This window comes from Notamacropus eugenii, chromosome 5 (assembly GCF_028372415.1).
Source record: "Notamacropus eugenii isolate mMacEug1 chromosome 5, mMacEug1.pri_v2, whole genome shotgun sequence".
Classification (NCBI taxonomy): Eukaryota; Metazoa; Chordata; class Mammalia; order Diprotodontia; family Macropodidae; genus Notamacropus; species Notamacropus eugenii.
Window position 1 is genome coordinate 179,230,587 of NC_092876.1, and position 19,570 is coordinate 179,250,156.

General features: G+C 37.7%; 1 pseudogene; it reads left to right on the top strand.

The window, feature by feature from the left end:
• Positions 1-9,664: 9,664 nt before the first annotated feature.
• On the top strand, positions 9,665-11,471 carry LOC140507769 (cell division control protein 42 homolog pseudogene; annotated as a pseudogene).
• Positions 11,472-19,570: the final 8,099 nt, after the last annotated feature.

Sequence of the window (19,570 nt, forward strand, 5' to 3'; positions counted from 1 at the left end):
AGCACCCTTATCTTCAAGGCATTGTACTAGGTCATACAAATGATTAAGATATAATCCTTCCTCTAGGGAAAGGAGCTTACAGTCTAGTAAATAGTGAAACCATCAGGAAGTCAGGAATGATGAAGCCAGATACCAGAGAGCAAGGCAAAAAAACCCCAACCAAACCAGAATTGACATGAGTTGTCAGAAACCAGGAAATCCACAGGAACCAGTGAGCAGGAGAAGACAGGGAAGCAGATCATGCACCAGGTATAAGGAAGGCAAACCTTTGAAACTGAGGCAGCCTGCCAGGATATGTGTGTGTGTGTGTGTGTGTGTGTGTGTGTGTGTGTGTGTGTGTGTGTGAAGGGTGGAGAATTAGATTTATTACATATATTCTGCTTGGCCCCAAGGGCAGAAGTAGAAGCAGTGAGTACAAGTTATAAGGAAGTAGATTTCAGTTACAGCTGTTCAGTTTGCCCTGACTCAGACTGGTTCCTGGGTACTTTAGGTATTGGCACAAAATGAGACACTCATAGATTGTCCCCAGTTGAGAAAAGCAGATTTACTTAGTCATAGCAGGAGATGGATACTTAACAAGGACAGGCACTGAGGATGTTCCTAGTAGATTTGGCTGAGCATATCTCCACACCAGCCAAACGTCAGAGAGCAACTAGAACTTTTTATGATTGTTTTGATATTCAGGAGACCAGAAAGTTATGTCCCGACAGCCTGAACCTTTAGTCCCCTGAGCCAATCCAGTTTCTAAGATGATCTCAATATCTTTTTTAAAAAAAGGTAGCCTAACTTGCATGGGGCAGGAGTTAGGATATTGTGTAGCGGTATGCTGGTAAATGTTTAACAATAGGCTCTCTGAAAAAAAAAATAGTATGTTGGCACATTTAAAAGTTTAATCTGGAAGGGAGAGAAGTTGGAATTCAAAGTATTAGGAACGAATGTTGAGAAATATTTTTGCATACAACTGGCAAATAAGAAGTACAGGTAATGGGGTATAGAAATCTATCTTGCCCTACAAGAAAAGAGAGAAGATGGGGATAAGGGAAGGGAGGGCATATTGAGAGAAGGGGTAATCAGAATGCAAGGTGTTATGGGGTGGGGGAGAGAAGAGATGGGGAGAAAATTTGGAACTTAAAATTTTGTGGAAACAAATGTTGAAAACTAAAAATAAATAAACATTTTTTAAAAATGGAAAAAAATTACTCAGCAATCAGCTACTTTCTTTAACCCTTTGGGTTTTTTTTTTTAAATTGTCATTTCAAAAAAATATAAAATATTTTCTTTTTTTGTCACAGTTTTATTGATGTGTTTTGTTTTTATATTATGTATATTTAAAGATTATTTATTCCTACTTCATGAGAGGTCTCGTAACAAAGTAGAACCTTCAAATGAACTTAATAATACAATGGTCTCATCTGAAACTACATACAGCATTTCAGATCTGTACTATCATCTTTCTATTTTTCTTTTATTTATTTATTTGTTTATTTTAATGTTCTACAATCACTACCATAAAACTTAGATTTTTACCCTCCTCACTTACCCCCTACCACCCCCCTCCCTCCCCAAGATGGCATACAATTCTATATAGGATCTACATATACCTTCCTATTGAATATGTTTTCACTATAGCCATGCTGTGTAGACAAACTAAAGTAAGTGGAAGAAATCATATAACAAATCAAAACCTGATACACACACACACACACACACACACACGATCTGCTACATTCTGCGAATGAATTCCATAGTTCTTTCTCTGAGTGTGGAAGGCATTTTGCCTTAGACAACCACTGGGAATTTTTTTTTTCAGTTCTTGCGTTATTACGAAGTTCCAAGTCTACCAGAAAAAATTCTCACACACTGTGGTCGTTGCTATGCACGAAGTTCTCCTGGTTCTGGTCCTTTCACTCAGCATCAGATCATGTAAGTCCTTCCAGGCCATTCTGAAGTCTTCCTGTTCATCATTTCTTATAGCACAATAGTAGTCCATTACATTCATATACCATAATTTATTCAGCCATTCCCCAATTGATGGGCATCCCCTTGATTTCCAGTTTTTGGCAACTACAAAGAGTGCTGCTATAAATATTTCTGTACATGTGGGACCCTTTCCCATTTTTATGATCTCTTGGGGATAGTCCTAGTAGTGATATTGCTGGGTCAAAGAATATGCACATTTTTGTAACCCTTTGGGCATAGTTCCAAACCCCTCTCCAGAATGGTGGAATGAGCTCACAACTCCACCAACAATGAATTAGTGTTCCAACTCTCCCACATCTTCTCCAACATTTATCATTTTCCTGTTCTATCATGTTTGCCAATCCTATAGGTGTGATGTGGTACCTCAGAGTTGTTTTGATTTGCATCTCATAAGTGATTTAGAGCATTTTTTCATATGATTACAGATATCTTTAATTTCTTCCTCTGAAAATTGCCTGTTCATATCCTTTGACCATTTATCAGTTGGGGAATGACTTGTATGACTTTAAAAAAAAAGTTTAATCTGTGTTACAGCATTTTCTCCATTGCTTTAACTCTGGAAAATCAACAACACAATAAATCAGGCTGTGATTTGTAATGTTTGCTAATTTCTTTTTGTCAAAATTAATTTTTAAGTTTTCAACATTCGCTTTTATGACATTTTGAGTTCTAAAATTTCCTCCTACTCTCACTTCTTCCCTCCCCAAAATGGCAAGCAATTTGATATAGGCTATAATACAATACATATTAAATACAATCATATTAAACATATTTCCACATTAGTCATGTTGTGAAAGAAGAAGCAGAACAAAAGGGAAAAACCATGAGAAAGAAAAAAAAGAGAGAAAATAGTATCCTTTGATCTGTGTTCAGACTCCATAACTCTTTCTTTGGATGTGGGTAGCATTTTCCATCATGAATCTTTTGGAATTGTCTTAGATCCTTACATTGCTGAGAAGAGCTAAGACTATCAAAGTCAGTCACAGCACAATGTTGTTGTTACTCTGTATAATATTCTCCTAGTTCTGCTTATTTCATTCGACATCATGTCTTTCCAGGTTTTTCTGAACTCTGCCTGCTCATCATTTCTTATGGAACAATAAATAGTATTCTATTACATTCATATACCACAACTTGTTCAACCATTCCCCAATGGATGGATATCCCCTCAATTTCCAATTCTTTGCAATCACAAAAAGAGCTACTATAAATATTTTTGTACATATAGGTTCTTTTCCCTTTTTTTGTTTTGTTTTTTAAATTTATTTATTTTTAATTTACAACCTTCAGTTCCACAAGCTTTTGAGTTCCAAATTTTCTTCCCTTTCCTCCTCCCCTCTCCCCAAAATGGCAAGCAATCTGATATAAGATCTACACATACATTCACATTAAACATATTTTCACATTAGTCATGCTGCAAAGAATTATAACCAATGGAATGAACCATGAGAGAGAAGAAACAAAATAAAACAAAACAGAGAGAATGAACAAATAGTATGCTTAGACCTGCATTCAGATCTATAATTCTTTCTCTGGATGGGGAGAGAGCATTTTCCATCATGAGCCTTTTGGAGTTGTCTTAGAATCTTCCATCACTGAGAAGAGCCAAGTCTAATCAAAGACAGTCATCGAACAATGTAGCTGTTACTGTGTGCAATGTATTCCTGGTTCTGCTCCCTTTACTCAGCATCAGTTCATATAAATCTTTCCAGGTTTTTCTGAAGTCCTCCTGTTAGTCATTTCTTATAGCACGATAGTATTCTATTACATTCATATATCACGACTTGTTCAGCCATTCCCCAATTGATTGGCATCCCCTGAATTTCCAGTTCTTGGCCACCACAAAAGAGCTGTTATAAATATTTTCGTACATGTAGGTTCTTTTCCCTTTTTTATGATCTCTTTGTGATTCAGAGAGTGGCTTTTATTTTTATAAATTTGACTCAGTTCCTTTAGATACTTGAGAAATGAGACCTTTATCAGAGACAGTTTCTGTAAAATTTTTTGTTATACGTTGTTTACAATACATTTTTTTTTAATCTGGGAAAACTTTTTATTGTAGGTGCAGTGGGACAACTGGACACAGTTTAGATGATTACAATTTTGTTGGCAATATCTAAAGCATCATAGTCTGGAGTAAGCTGGATGTAGGCCTTTTTCTCTCTATCAGGCTGGATCAGTCTGTTGACCTTGGCCACATCGATGTCATACAGCTTCTTTACCACCTGCTTGCTCTGATGCTTGTTGACCTTGACATCCACAATGAAGACTAGGGTGTTGTTGTCCTCAGTCTTCTTCATAGCAGACTCAGTGGTCAAGGGAAACTTAATGATGGCACAGTGATCAAGCTTGTTTCTCCGAGGGGCACTTCTCCAAGGGTATTTGGGCTGCCTCCAAAGTCTTAGTGTCTTGGGTCACTGGAAAGTGGGGAATGTTCAGATCTTCTTCTTTTTGTGGCTATGGACACCCTTCAACAATGCCTTCTTGGCCTTCAAGGCCTTGGACTTGGCTTTTGCCTTGAGGGACAATGGCTTCCTTCTTCACCTTTGGCTCCATCTTGGGGGAAAGGGTCTTACAATACATTTTAGCAAAATGTATCTTCCTTATTTCTTCTCTCCCCCCCCCCCCTTCTCTCTCTTCCTCCCTCCCTCCCTCTCTCTTTCTCCCTTATTCTCTTTTTCCTTTTCTCTCTCTGTGTCTGTCTCTGTTTGTGTCACACCCACACCCACACCCACACCCACACACACACACACACACACACACTCACACACACACACACACAGACACACACATCTCCCCCACCTCACACCTACTGGTTTCTTCTCTGTTGTCTATAGTTATTTTGAAAGATCCCCAATCTTTAAAAAAAATTCACACTCTGTCATCACCCTTGCCAACTATGCTATCTTTCTTTTCCTCTGCTAGATTCCTTGAAAAATTAATTTACACCCAGTGCTTCTACTTCTTCCTTTTTCACTTTCCTTGAAATGCTCTTCTCTTTGGCTTCTTGCCCCACCACCCAAGTCATCCAGGATCTAACTGCTCATTTCAGGGCGCACCCTTGCCGATATCTATGCAGCTTTTGATGCTATTGATCACCTTCCCCTCCTGGACACTTTCTTCTCTCTGGAGTTTTATGATGTTTTCTTCCTGCCTGTTCCTCTATTTCTTCTGTGTCTCCTTTGCTAACTCTTCATCTATATCATGCCCACTTAAGGTAACTAGGTGGCACAGTGAATACAGTGCTAGACCTAGAGTCAGGGAGACCTAAGTTCAAATCTGGCCTCAGACATTTACTAGCTATATGACCCTGGGCAAATCGCTTCACCTCTGCCTCATCTTTTTAGCTGTAAAATGAGACTTGTAAGAGAATCTACCTCATCCTGTTGTCGTGAAGGTCAAATGAGATATTTGTAAAGTGCTAAGCACAGTGCCTGGAACATGGGAGGTGTTTAATAAATGCTTGTTCCTTCCCTCCCCTCCCACTAATGTGGGGTGTTGGGCCCTCTTTTCTTTTCTCTCAACACTCTCTTACTTGATGACCTCATCAGTTCCCATGGATTCAATGACCTAATTACGAATTCTATGCAGATATTTCACTGATCTAAATATCCAGCCTATACTCTTCCTGAGCTCCATTTGTGCATTACCAACAGTTTATTAGACATGGTCACCTGGATGTATGTAGGTATCTCAAACAGAACAAGACCAAAACAGAACTCATTATTCTTTCCTCTAAATCTGCTTCTCTTCTAAACTTCCATGCTACCATTGTGGGCATCACCTCCTCGCCCCCAAGTTCCCAAGATAGAAGACAACCTACAGCCAGTCAGTGGTCAAGTCACATTAATTCTACCTCTACACCATTTCTGTAATCTATTCCACCCCACCCATCCCCCAACTCTGGTTACAATGCTATTGCCCTAGTTCAGGTTCTTATCACCTGTCACCTTAACTATAACAATAGGCTTCTAATTAATCTTTCTGCCTCAAGTGTCTCTTCATTCCAATCTGTTCTCCATGGAGCTGCCAAAGGGGTTTTTCTGAAGCATAAATTTGATCATGTCACAGACTTTTCCCTTTCTACTCAATAAACTCTAGAAGCTCAATATTACCTCCAGCATCAAATATAAACCTTTCTGTTTGGCATTCAAAGTTTTGTTTTTTTTTTAAACACCCTGGCTCTTCCTATCTTTGCAGTCTTCTTAAACATTATTTCCCTTTATCTACTCCATAGTTTGGCTATTCTGGCCTAATCCATTCCTCACATGTGACCCTCCATCTCTTGTCTCCATACCTTGTTCTCTCTCCTTCAACTTTTTTAGAATCCCTGGGTTTCCTTCGCGTCTCCATTTAAATGCATCATTCTGCAGGAGATCTTTCCAGACTCCTCCAGTTGCCAGGGTTTTCTCTATGGTTACATTGTCTATTCTGCATATATCTTATGTATAATTATTTATATATGTAACAACCCATTTGGAGCTACTCCCCCAATTTGCACTCTGGTTAAGTCTCTAGGATCTATTTCACCCACTATATACCAACAAAACTGATGACCTAAATAAAATGGATTAATATTTATAAAAATATTAACTGCCCAGATTAACAGAACAGGAAATAGAATCCCCAAACAATCCTATTGTGGAGAAAGAAATTGAATGAACCATAAATAAAACTGCCAAAGGAAAAAGAAATTCCAGGACTTGATGCTTTTACAACTGAATCCTGCCAAAAATTTAAAGAAAAATTCCAATACTATGTAAACCATTTGGAAAAAAAAAAGGTAAAGAGAGGATTCTACCAAATTTCTTCTCAGACACATATATGGTTTTGATACCTAAAGCATAGAGAACCAAAACAAGAGAAGGAAAACTGTAGACCAATTTCCAAATAAATATTGATGCAAAAGCAAGGAGACTATTGCAATATGTCACAAAGATAATACACTATGACTAAGCTGGATTTACACCAGGAATGCATCATATGATTATTTCAATAGATGCAGAGAAAGATTTTGACAAAATATAAAACCCATTTCTGTTTAAAAAATCACTAGAAGGCATGGAGCTTTCATTAGTAGTATCTCTCTAAAACCAAGGGCAAGCATTTTCCCAATGAGAATAAGATTAGAAGCCCTTCCAATAAGATCCAATAAGGATATCCATTATCACCACTCTAATTCAAAATTGAACTAGAAAAGCTAGCTAGCTAGCAATAGGACAAGAAAAAGAAATTGAAGGTATAAGCATAGATAAAAATAATATTTTATTTTTCATAATTACATATAAAAACAATTTTTAACATTCATTTTTAAAAATTTTTGAGTTCCAATTTTTCTCCCTCCCTCACTTCCTCATATCCTTCCTCCCTTTGATGGTAAGCAATTTGATATAGGTTATATATGAACAATCATGCAAAATATAAGGAAAAAGCACAGATAAAGAGGAAACAAAAGTATCACTTTCTGCAGATGACATGATGGTTTACTTAGAAAACCCTAATGAGTCAATTGAAAAATTGAATCAAAACAATTAGCCATTTCAACAGTTTCAGGATATAAAATAAATACACACAAATCACCAGCATTTCTGTATATTACCAACATAACTCACCAGGAAGAGATAGGCAAGTTACATTTAAAATCATTATGAACAAAATAAAATACTCGGGGGTCAATCTACTTGCCAAGCCATACATTGGAGCTGTATGAACACAATTACAAAGTACTTTTCACACAAAGATGAATTTATAAAATTTGACAAATATTAATTGCTCAGAGATAGAATGAGCAAATATCACAAAAGTGACTATGCTACCTATACTAATTTACTTATTTGGTGCTAAACCAAATTACCCAAGAATTGCTTTATTGAGCTAGAAAAAGTAATTTAAAAAAATTCATCTGGAGAACAAAAGGTCAAGAATATCAAGGAGATCAATGGAAAAAAATAGGAAAGAAAGGAGTCCAGCAGTTGCAGATCTCAAACTATACTTCTAAACTGTAATTGTCTAAACAATTTGGTACTGCATAAGAAATGAAATGGTTGATCAATGGAATAAATTAGGAACATAATATATGAAAGCAAATGAGCACACTAACCTGGTGTTTGATAAATCCAAAGATCCTAGCTACCGGGACAAGAACTCACTATTCAACAAAAACTGTCAGGAAAACTGGAAAGAAGTCTGGCTTAAACTATCTATGGACCAACATCTGACACCATATACTGATAAAAACTCAAAATGAGTACATGATTTAGAGAATGACATCATAAACAAATTCAGTGGTACATGGAAGAAATTACCTGTCAGATCTGTGGGGGAAGATTACATGATCAAACAAGACAGAGAAGTTCACAGGAGGCAAAAATGGATAACTTTGATTACATAAAATTAAAAAGGTTTTGTATAAGTAAAACCAAATGCAGCTAAAATTAGAAGAAAACTAGGAAATATCTTTGCTGTAAGTTTCTCTGATAAAAGTCTCATTTTTCAAATATATAGGGAATTGAATCGAGTTTAGAAGAATAAGAATCATTCGCTAATGGATAAATAGTCAAAGGAGATGAATAGGCAATTTTCAGAGGGAGAAATCCAAGCTATTAATAGCCATATAAAAAATGTTTTAAATCACTAATAATTAGAAAGCAAAAATCAAAACAACTCTGAGGAACCACTTCACATTCATTAGATTGGCTAAGATGACAGAAAAGGAAAATAACAAATGCCGGAGGGGATGTGAGAAAACAGGTACACTAATGCACTGTTGATAGACCTGTGAACTAGTTCAACCAGTCTAGAAAACAATTTGGAACGCTGCTCAAAAAAGCTATGAAAGTTGCTCAAAAAAGCTACGCTACTAGATCTTTACCCCAAAGAGATCAAAGAAAGAGGAAATGGACCTATGTAGACAAAAATATTGAAAGCAGCTCTTTTGGTGGTGGCAAAGAATTGGAAACTGAGCGGATGCCCACCAATTGAGGAATGACTATGTAAGTTATGGCATATGAATGCAATGGAATACTATTGTTTTATAAATAATATAGGGATTAGTTTCATAAAAATCTGGGAAGATTTGCATGAATTGATGCAAAGTGAAGTGAGTAAAACCAGAATAGTAGCAATATTGTAAAGATAATCAATTTAAAAAGACTAAGTAACTGTGATCAACTTGATGACCAAACACAATTCCAAAAGATTGATGTTCTCCATCTCAAAATAGAAAAGTGATTGAATCAGAGTGGAGATTGAAACATATTCTTCTTTCTTTCTTTTGGACATGGTTAATGTGACAATCTGTTTTTAATAACTATACATATGTATAATTTTTTTTTACCTTCTCAGTGGGTGAGGGGAGGGTAAAGGAAGGAATTTGAAACTGAAAATAAAATTGAATTTTAAAAAATGTGAGGAGTGGAGAGGAAAGAAGATGGGGCAAGGGAGGAACAGGAAAGGGTAAAGAGGACCTGACTCCCACTGCTGCACTGCACAACTATGGAAATATCCCCCAAAATGTGGTCAACTTGTTTGGTTGGCCAATCAGCTTTCTTTCTTGACCCAATCAAAGAGGTTTACCAGGCTTAAACCATCTTGTATATACATTGAAATCTTCACGTGTGACTATATTTTGTGATTACATTAACTGACCTGAAGGAGAATCATAGCCCCATTTCATTCCATACACATGTCTCCTCCATTAGAATGTGAGCACCTTGGGGGTGTGGGTCTGTTTTTGTCTTTGTACCTCCAGTTCTTAGAGCAGTGTCCTTCAGTGTTTTATTAATGCAATGCTTACTTTTTAATTAAATACTTCACATGAGGTTTATAATAGTCTCTAAATTCTGCTAAGTCTGACATTGCCGATCGATTTTCCTACTTCTTGAAATTCTTGAAAGAGAGCAGAGAAGCTGAGATTACATTGATTTGAAATACTGAAATACTTGGATTTCTTCCTCTGAAAGCTGAGATTACATTCAGCAACGCAGACATAATAAGTGTGTTACTGTGGTGGTGGTGCCATTGGGAAGACATGTCTTCTGATTTCATATACAAGAAACAAATTTCCATCAGAATATGTACCATTGGTATTTGACTACTATGCAGTCATGGTTATGATTGGTGAAGAGCCATATATTCTTGGACTGTTTGATACTACAGGATGGGAAGATTATGACAAATACAACCTCTCAATTACCCATAGACAGATATGTTTCTTGTCTGTTTTTCAGTGGTATCCCCATCCTCATTTGAAAATGTGAAAGAAAAGTGGGTACCAGAGATTACTCACCACTGTCCAAGGACTCCTTTCTTGCTTATTGGGACCCAAACTAATCTCAGAGATGACCCTTCTACTATTGAGAAACTTGCCAAGAACAAACAGAAGCCCATCGCTGCTGAGACTGCTGAAAAGTTGGCTCCAGACCTGAAGGCTGTCAGATACATGGAGTGTTCGGTGCTCATACAGAAAGGCCTAAAGAATGTATTTGATGAGGAGATACTGGCTGCCCTGGAGCTTCTGGAACCAAAGACGAGCAGCAGGGTGTGTGCTGCTATGGACATCCCTCCAGAGCCCCCTCAGCAAAGCTGGCGTGGGTATCATACTGAAAACAATGTTAAATCAAACTAAAGGGAAATTAAAATTTATTTTTGCAGTAATGACAAATGCCCTGTACCCACCCCCACACTCTAGTGTGAGACATGGCCTATTGAGGCCCCCAGTTTCTCTCCCAACTCGGTTTAAATGCTAGTTATTTTTGAGTAATGATGTATTTTTAGAAAACTGATCAGGACTGGTTTTTTATTTTTGTTTACTGTTTCTATTTTTTTGTTATTTAAAAAGAGAGGCATGCTTTTGATGACTCTGTAACAGACTAATTCTAGGCTCAAAATTGTTGAAGCTGCTCCTCAGTGCCAGCCTGGCAAGTAATCTGGGACTTCTTAGTTTTTTTCCTGTTTTTTTTTTTGGGGGGGGGGGGTTCTTTTTTAAACTATTAACCAGTGGATAGTTTTTTTTGAGGGGGGAGTGGTTTGAAGGGGAGGGAAGAGGTTGGATTCCCAGATCTGGTTCAGGAAACAGATAAATCCTCTCCTGGTGCTCTTTAGGAAGCAGTAGAGGAGTCCTCCCCCTCCATAACTTATGCTCCTTTCTGAAAGCTGCCTTCCTGTTCCCCACTTTGATTAAGGTCCAGTGTTTAAGGAAACCATCCCAACTGAGGTGAAGCATGGATTGCTCCTTCTCCCTCCCGCTATTATGGGTTGCACTGTATTCTTGACCAAGATATTGAGGAGATTTGCTAGTTGCTGCTTTTGAGGGTAAGGTTCAAACTTTATTCATCAATAAGTGAAGAAAAGCCTGTACTTTGGATCCACACCAAATAGATTTAGATTAGAATTTTAAAAAGAAAATCTTATTTTGCTTTCCTGCCACTCCTGGTCTCATCTACTGAGCCAAGATGTGCAGTTTATTATGATTCATGAAACCCAGCTAATGAACCTGGTGTGTTGAGAAGAAAGGATAACAGGAATGGTGCTGGCAAGTGAAGGTTTACAAAATGATTCTGATCATTTTCAAGAGAGCTTGGGATGGGCAGCTAACTTCATTAAGAAGCTTGGTGGGAGGGAGATGTGATACCATAGGGACCATTTAGGGAATCCCTTTATCTGTGCATGGCATATTTGAAACTCCAGAGCCAGAGGATGGGGTTCTAATATAAATAAAAATCTTGGGAAGAAGAAAAAAAGTAATTCTTGAAAGATGTTTTATAGGTTCTTATTTCTCGGACTGGTCTTTATTTCTTCTACTGGTCTATTTTTCTCCTATTACCTCTGTGTGGCTATCCAATATGATGCTTATGCCTTTGCTTTCTTCTGCTACGTTCATTCCTTCAGAAGACTTATTCATTCACTTCTACTCTCACCCATATGCTATTGGTTCCCAATCTACATTTCTAGACCTCTAATTCCCACCCCTATCTCAGCTTGCCTAGGCTACTGTAAAAAGGCTTTGGATTGATTATTGCCTTTGGTCCTTTCCTTAGCCCCAATTCCAAATCTGCATTACACATTGCTGCCATATTAATCTTTCTAAGAGACTGCTTAAGTGTTTATTTCCATTAGTGTTGCAACTTAATATACTCTCCTGTTGCCTACTGATTTTTGTCAAGGAATCATAGGATTGAGAGCTGGAAAGGTCCAAGACCAGTCATACTCATCAGTCTGGCATGCAAAGTTCTCCAGTGACTGAAGCTGCTTTATACATTCTATTATCTCCCACTATATCATACTTTTTCCCATTAGATGGGTTTCCATCCTATGCCTCTACCAAATATACATACATACACACACACACACACATCATATCTTTACTCAAGCTGTTTCCCTACCTAGAGTTCTCTCCCCTCTTCCTCTCCTCTCTGTCAATCATAGGATCATAGATTTAATACCATCTAGTCCAACCCCCTCATCTTACAGATGAGGAAACTGAGGCTCATAGATATTGCATAGGAAGGAAGTGATGGAGACAGGATTTTAAGCTAGGTCTTCTGAATCCAAATCGAGGTCTTTCCTCTGTACCACACTACTTGTCCATATCCTGTACTTACTTTATCTTGAGTCTCACTTGTTTCCTTAACAACCCACCAGAGGGAAAATTATATCTCCCCTTCCTGATTTTCTGTAGATTAGATTATAAGATTAGATAAAATATTTATTAAACCCTTAACCATGCTAGTCACTCTGCTAAGTACTGGGGATACAAACAAGAGACAGAGTCAGTCAGTCAGTCCTTGCCTTTAATGAATTTACATTCTAACGAGGGAACTACGCATGTTCTTGTTTCTCCTTCATTTCCAAAGAGGACCAATGACATCACAATGTTGGGGTCAGGGTATACAATATGTTCCACTGTGGCTGATCAGTCCAATACAAGCTCAGAAGGCTCTACCATAGGTCAGGCACAAAAAGTCCTTTAGAACATTTGGGAAAGAGATGTCTCTGTATTTGCACAGCTCACGTTTCCTTTGTACTATTGCAAGTCTGTTTTTATCATAGAGCACAATGCCCCCTTTGATGCAGGCACACTATGCTTGGATGATCCTGTGCCTGTGTTGCACATGTCTCACAAGCAATACTGAAGTTCTTCAGAGAGACCTTGAGAGTGTTGTTGCATTGCTTCTTCTGACCTCTGTATAAGCACTTGGCTTCTGTGAGTTCTTTGTAAAATAGTCTTTTAGGTAAGCATGCATTTGGCAATCTTTCTATGTAGCCAACCCTTTGTAGTTGTGTTCTATGCAGTAGAATTTGAATGCTTGACAGTTCAGCTCAAGAAAGAACCTCAGTGTTCAGTATCTTGCCAGGTGATCTTCAGAATCTTCCTAAGGCAATTCAAGCAGAAGCAGTTCAGTTTTCTGGCATGCTGTTTGTAAACTGTCCAAGTTTCATAGGCAAACAGCAATGAAGTCAGCACAATAGCTCTGTAGCTCAGTTTGGTAGACAGCATAATTACCTCTTCTCTCCTGTACTTTCTTTTGGAGCTTCCCAAACACTGAACTAGCTCTGGCAATGTGTGGGTCAACTTCATTCTCTATGTGTATATCCCTGGAAAGTATACTGCCAAGTAAATAGCTTATCCATAGCATTCAAAATTTCTCCATTTACTGTGACTGATGGTTCCACATATAGGTAGTGTGGTGCTGGCTGGTGGAGAATTGTCAGGCCAAAATTAGCGTAAGCAGAAGAGTTTTGATCCAGACTGTTGCATTTCAGTCTCAGAGACTGCATTAAGTACACAATCATCTGCAAAATTGAGCACCAACTCTTTTCCACTTTAGTTTTGGCTTTTAGCCTCCTGTCACCCAACTCTTACCTATGGCTCCAAGAAGTTGTAGCATAGGCAGCAGCCACACGCCAGTAAAACCATCTTAGCAGAGGGGCTAAACTAGGCTGAGGGTAACCATTGGTGAATTAGGGAGACAACACAAAAAAGAGAGATGAAAAGGGGAGTGGGGGAAGGTACCTGCCCGCAGGCAAGGTAGAAAATCATGTCATGTCATGTTTAGTTATGTCCTACTCTTCATGGCCCCATTTGGTGTTTTCTTGGCAAAGATACTAGAGTGGATTGCCATTTCTTTCTCCAACCCATTTTTACAAATGAGAAACTGAGGCAAACAATTATACCCAGGGTCACACAGTTAGTAAATGTCTGAGGTCAGATTTTAGCTCAATGAGGATGAGTCTTCCTGATTCCAAGATCAGTGTTCTGTCCATTGCCCCACCTTGTTATCTTCTTAGATAGAAAAGTAATCCAGAGAGTAAGAAGCTGAGCCAAGTTAGAAGGGAGCTTGGCTAGCATGGGTACTTCCTCAAATGGAGGTTCTGACAAGGAACTCACCAATAGGTGGAAGAAGCTGCAGGGGCAGAGGCTTCTCTAGCAAAAGAAGGCAGTAGCGATAGTTGGTGCCACACAATCTAGCTTTGGATTATACAATAACTAGTATCATTCTTTAGTTTTTTGCAATGTGTCTTTTTGATCCTCTCAGGTTATAAACTCCTAGAGTACAGACCATTATTTTACCTATGGGCAAAATTCTCACAGAAGTGGGAACTGGTCTCAAGCCTAGAAGGAACTCATGAAAGAGCTAAAAAGGAGCTTAAAAATCATATAAGAGAAGTAAAAGAAATGAGAGTGTTGCAAGAGAGTTATGAAAAAAAGAGTCAACAGCTCAGAAAGAGAAAATAACTGCCTAAAAAGTATAATTAGTCAATGAAAAGAAGATACAAAAATCCACTGAAGAAAACATCTCCTTAAAAAAATGCAACTGGCCAAATGGAAAAGGAAGTACAAAAGTTAACTGAAGAAAGCAGCTTCTTTAAAGTTATAACTGGACAATTGGAAGCTAAGGACTCTATGAGACATCAAGAATCAATCAAACAAATCAAGTGAATGAAAAAATAGAAGGAAATGTAAAATAACTCATTGGGAAAACAAATTACCTGGAAAATAGATCCAGAAGAAACGTCAGAATCACTGGTCTACCAGAAAGCCGTAATCAAAAGGAGGATCTGGACAGCATCTTTCAAGAAATTATCAAGAAATACTGCCCTGTTGTCCTGGAACCAGAGGGCAAAGTTGGCATTGAAAGAACCCACTGATCACCTCAGGAAAGAGATCCCAAAATAAAAACTCCAAAGAACATTATAGCCAAATTATAGAATGATCAGGTCAAGGAAAAACTATTGCAAGTGACCAGAAAGAAACAATTCAAATATTGGAGAGCAACAATCAGGATTATACAGGACTTAGCAGTGGCAACGTTAAAGGATCTGAGGTCATGGAACATGATATTCTGGAAAGCAAAGGTAAACAACCAAGAGTCACCTACCTGGTGAAATTAAGCATAATATATCAAGGGAGAAAATGGCTATTCAGTGAAATAGAAGAATTTTATGCTTTTATAAGGAGACCAGAACTGAACAGAAAACATTGATCTCCAATATCAAGACCCAATACAAGCCTAAAAAGGGAAAAGAAAACATATGGGATTCAATGGATCTGAACTATTTACATCCCAACATTGAGAAGATGATATTTGTAATTTCTTAAAAATTGTACCACCAATATTACAGGTAGAAGGAATATACATAGACAGAGGGTAGAGGTATAAGGTGAATTTGAGAGAATGACATAAAATAAGTATGGGGTGTGAAAGAGGAGTACACAAAGTACAGAAGGGTACAGAAGGAAGGGAGAGTTAGAATGGGGTAAATAATTTCATATGAAGAGATAAGAAAAACCTGTTACAGAAGAGGGAAAGATGGGAGGATGGGTGATAGGGTTTGCTTGACCCTTACTCTCATTAGCGTTGGCTCAAAGAGAGAATAATATATATAAGCAGTTGAATATAGAAATCTATTTCACTGGATAAGAAAGTAGGAGGGGAAGAGACTAAAGGTGGGAACTGAAGGAAGAGAGAGCAAACCCGGGGTGGTGGCAGACAGAAGCAAATCACTATGTAGAAAACAAAATCAAAAGAATGAAAAAATAGAATTGAATATGAAAAATCTCATCAGAAAAACAGCTGATCTGGAGAATAGATCAAGGAGAAATAATATAAGAATAGCTGGACTGGCTGAAAATTGTGATGAAAAAAAGAATCTTGATACACTATTACAAGAAAGTATCAAGAAAAATTACCCTGAAGTTCTAGAACAAGAAGGCAAAGCAGAAATAGCAAAAAATCCACTTATCACCACCTGAAAGAGATCCCAGGGAGAAAGTGTACAGGAATTTCATAGCCAAGTTCCAAAGCTCCCAGGTTAAGGAAAAAATATTGGGAATAACAAGAAAAAAACAATTTAAATACCATGGAGCTACAATAAGGATTACACAAGACCTAGCAGCTCCTACATTGAAGGTCTATAGATCTTGGAATACTTTATTCCATAGGCAAAAAGAGGTGGAGTTATAACCAAGGGTAACTTATTCAACAAAGTATATAATATAACCCTGAATAAAAAAAATGTATCTTTAATGAAGTAAAAGACTTTTCAGTATCTGTGACAAAAACAGCAGAACTTAAGGGCTAATTTGACATATAACATCCAGGAGAAATATAAAATAAATACTAAGATTAAATTAAATTATAAGGGACTCAATAAGGTCAAATAATTTACTTTTTATATGTAAAAATATTATCAGTTGTAGTATGACTGTCATTTTTATGTGAGTAATTTGAAAGAAAGACTTGGGCTGAGCTGAGTACGATGGGGTGATTCTTAAAAAAATGAAATTGTGTAGGGAGACATAAGAAGAAGCAATTCTCTCACACAAATGAGGCAAAAAAGGAAATAGTGATACAGAAGAAGCTAGTAGGAGGGAAGGTGGCTAGTGCTGAAACCTTACTCTGATCAGGAATGGGTTAAAGAGGGAACTGCCAGGCCTAGAGGCCTGAGGGCTACCCGAGTCTTACCTTACCTATCGCAGGTCTTCGGCTGGCCAAACCAGATAAACGTATGAGAGAAGAGACTTTCCGGAGTCGAACAAGGGTTAGGCTTTATTCAGGGTCCTGGTTACATGTGCAGGGGGAACTCTTCCTTAGGAGAGAGAGAGAAATCTCCCAAGGAGGCAAAGATCTTACAGTAAGAGAATGAAAGCAAAAGTGGAAGTGGGGAGAGAGGGGGGAGGGAAGAGCGAAGAGAGGAAAAGGGGCCTTCTGTCCTGTAAGGGCCCCTCAGCGCTAAGAGAGCCTTCGGGCTTTCCTGACCCTACTTAAGCTCTCCTGCCGTATCGTTTGCACCTCAATACCGTGCCTGTTAGATAACAATAGGTGTGCCCAGATCTGGGCCAGTCTCGAGGGCGGGGATGCTCTCTCCCATCACGTTCTCACGGGAAGAGGCGGAAATACATGAGATCTCACTCCTCAATTCCCTGCTGTTTCCTGGGGGGCCTCATGAGAACTCTAAGGTTTAGAAGTCCTCACTTTTACCCACCCGAGACTGTCCACATGGAACTGAGCTTACACCCCCAACAGGGAACAGCATATATATATATGTATATATACACACACATATATGTATACATACATATATATATCTAGAAGAGTGTAAAAGTCTTCTGCATTCAGAAAGAATATTCAGAAAGAAATGAGGGCAAGAGGATAGGATTGGGAGAGAGGATAAGAGAGAGATTCTTGGAAGGTTGGGTAGGTTAAGGAATAGGAGAGCAGGATAGTAGGTAGAAGTAAAGCAGAGGTTGAGGAGAGATAGGAATAGAGTGAAAAGGATAGTGAGGAAAAATAGGAAGGAGGAAAATATACAATAAGTAATTATAGCTTAGAATGTGAAGGGGATGAATTTATCCATAAAATGGAAACTGGTGGCTTATTAAAATTTTGAATTCAACAATATGTTGCTTTCAGGAAATGCTATAAAATCGAGAGATACTCCCAAACATAAAATAAAGGTCAGAAGTAGAATTTATTATATGAAAAAGCAGGGGTAGTAATCATGATTTCAGACAAAGTTAAAACTAAAATAGATTTCATCAAATGAGAAAAATAGGGAAACTACACAGTGTGTCAGCCATATTATTCAATATTGTTTTAGACCATTTAAAATAACTAAACAATATAAAATACTGAGAGTATACCTGCCAAAACAGACACAGGAACTATATGAATATAAACATAAAACACTTTTTATACAAATAAAGTTAGATATAAATAATTGAAATAGCATTTATTGTTCATGGGTGTACAAAGCCAATATGATAAAAATAACAATTTTACCTAATTAATCTATTTGTGTAATGTCATCCTAATTAAATTACTAAAAATTATTTTATTGAGTTAGAAAAAATAATAACAAAATTCATTTTTTTGCAGTTTCATGTGCAATCACTTTTTAAAATTATGTTATGTAATAGAAATACCTATTTCATTCCACAAATTTAAATTTTGTTTTAAAAGGGACTCTTCCCTCAGGGAGTTTATATGCAATAGAGAGACTTCTTATTGTAGCATTTTTTTCTCTTAAAAATGCTTTATTAATACTTTTTATTTTTTCATTATAGTTGTTCCTGGAAATATTCCCTCTTGCTTCCCCCCTCTTTATAGTATTTAATTTTTAAATTTTAAATTTTAAATTTATTTATTTATTTATGTTTAGTTTTCAACATTCATTTCCACAAAATTTTAAGTTCCAAATTTTCTCCCCATCTCTCCCCTCCCCCCACCCCAAAATGCCAAGCATTCTAATTGCCCCTACCACCAATCTGCCCTCCCTTCTAATATCCCTCACTTCCTTTATCCCCATCCTCTCTTTTGTCCTGTAGGGCAAGATAAATTTCTATACCCCATTACCTGTATTTCTTATTTCCCAGTTGTATGCAAGAACAATACTCAACAGTTGTTCCTAAAACCTTGAGTTCCAACTTCTCTTGCTCCCTCCCTCCCCACCCATCCCCAATGAGAAGGCAAGCAATTCAGTATAGGCTATATGTGTAGTTTTGCAAATGACTTTCCTTATAGTTATGTTGTATAAGACTGACTATATTTCCCTCTATCCTATCCTGCCCCCCATTTCTTCTATTCTCTCTTTTGACTTTGTCCCTCCCCAAGAGTGTTGACTTCTAATTGCTTCCTCCTCCTATTGCCCTCCCTTTCATCATACCTCTGACCCCGTTTATCCTTTCTTTCCCACTTTACTGTATTGTAAGATAGGTTTTCATACCAAAATGAGTTTGCATTTTATTCCTTCCCTGAGCCAATTGTGATGAAAGTAAGCTTCACGTTTTCCCTTTCATCTCCCCCTTTTTCCCTCCACTGAAAAGTCTTTTTCTTGCCTCTTTTATGAGAGATAATTTGCCCCATTCCATTTCCCCCTTTCTCCTCCCAATATATTTCTCTCTCACTGCTTAATTTCATTATTTTAAGATATGATCCCATCCTATTCAATTCACCCTGTGCTCTCTGTCTTTCTCTCTCTCTCTCTCTCTCTCTCTCTCTCTGTGTGTGTGTGTGTGTGTGTGTGTGTGTGTGTGTGTGTGTGTAATCCCATCAACTACCCAGACACTGAAAAAAGATTCAAAAGTTAC